Here is a 1,982-nt window from a genome sequence, read left to right on the forward strand (position 1 = left end):
ATTGAGGAAAATATGTAATAAAAATATTAAAAATCAAAAAAAAAAAACGAGGATATCATGAATTCTGTAGTCAAATGGATGGAACTAGAAAAGATAATCATGAATGAGGCAACTCAGACACAAAAGGACATATATGGTATGTACTCACTGATAAATGAGTATTAGACAAAAGTTCAGAGTACCCATGATACAACTCACAGACCATATGAAGCTTAACAAGAAAGAAGTCCCAAGTGTGGATGATTCAATCCCATTTAGAAGTAAATTATTAGGGAGCAAAAATAATCACTGGAGGCAGAGGGAGGGTGGGAGGGACCTGGGTGGGAGAGGGGAGTGGAAGGGAAAAGGGGATAATATCAGGTATGGAGGGATACAGAAGAGAAGCCCAGAGAGCCAGGAGAGTGAATAGAAATATACAATAGTGTGGGGTGGGGAATGGGGGGAACCACTAGAAAGTCCCAGGCACCAGGGAAGCAAGAGGCTCAGAGGACCCAATAATGATGACATTAGGTGAAAAGTTCAATAGCAGGTTAGGTAGAACATGAAGAGATCACCTCCAGTAGGTAGACAATACCCTCAGTTGAGGGATGGGAATACCCACCCTTCTCAAAAATTTTAATCCAGAATTTTTCCTGTCTAAAGGAAATGCAGGGACAATAATGGAACAAAGATGGAAGGAATGACCATCCAAAGACTGCCCTGCCTTGGGATTCATCCCATGTGCAGACACCAAAATTGACACTATTGTTGATGCCAAGACATACTTGCAGACAGAAGCCTGGCATGGCTGTCTTCTGTGAGGCTATGCTTAGCTCTTGACTGAGATAGATGCATATTCTTACAACAAACCATTTGACTGAGCCTGTGGACCCCTAGGGAAGAGTTAGGGGAAGGTTAGGGGAAGGACTGAAGGAACTGAAGGGAACTGCAATCATATATATATATATATATATATATATATATATGTATCAATCAACTAACTGGATGCCTTAGAGATCCCAAGGACTAAGCCACCACCAAAGGTATACATGAGCTGATTCTTGGGTTCAGCTACAAATGAAGCAGAGGACTGCTTTGTCTGGCCACAGTGGGAGGGGATGCCCTTAGTCTTGTGAAGGCTTGATACACCAGAGATGGAGAATGCTAAGGTAGGAGTGAGTGGATGGATGAGAGAGTACCCTTTTAGAGTTGAAGGGGAGGGGGAAGGGGGGGTTGTAGAGGGAAGATCAGAAAGGAGGACAGCATTTGAAATGCAAATAAATAAAAGAAATAATAAAAAAGAAACTGTTTTCTTTCAAATACAAGATCCAAAATAAACATGCTTGCAATATGCTGTTAGCTATCTAACATCCTTCATCTCTTCAATTATTTACATAATTATATTTAAATAATTTTATATAACTTCATACATAATTTATAATTTGTGATTTTAACAAGTCATATTTTTAAATGCAAAATTTCCCAAGTGGCTTCTAAATATTTCAAGGCTTTCTTCAAATAAAAAATTAAACTGGCAAAAATCTTTGTTACTGAAAATGAGAGATTCCATAAATAGGCTAATTTTTACTTAAGGTATCCTGCTCATTCATAAAACCAATAGTGACATTATCAAACCTGAAAGTTTATGCAGAATAAGTAGAAGAAAATATGTAGAGGGTAGCAGGCTAATTAATTATTCATGTTTACTACTGTCTCTTTCTCAGTGAAGCTATGAAGCAAATCCCTTATCTCTACTCAATCCACTAGCAAAGCATTAAGAAGGCAATAATCCCTCTGGAGACAGTGCAATAGAACACTGAGATATTTTACAAAATACCAAGGAAGCAAAATCAGATTAATATCAATGATAACGGATTAAAAGAAACAAGAGATCTAAACAAAATCAAATATGTGTAGAAGAAACTGCAACTAAGATAAGACATTCAGTAGATAAAATAGCAATATATATATATATATTGTGTATATATATATATATATATATA

This window comes from Mus caroli, chromosome 10 (assembly GCF_900094665.2).
Source record: "Mus caroli chromosome 10, CAROLI_EIJ_v1.1, whole genome shotgun sequence".
Lineage (NCBI taxonomy): Eukaryota > Metazoa > Chordata > Mammalia > Rodentia > Muridae > Mus > Mus caroli.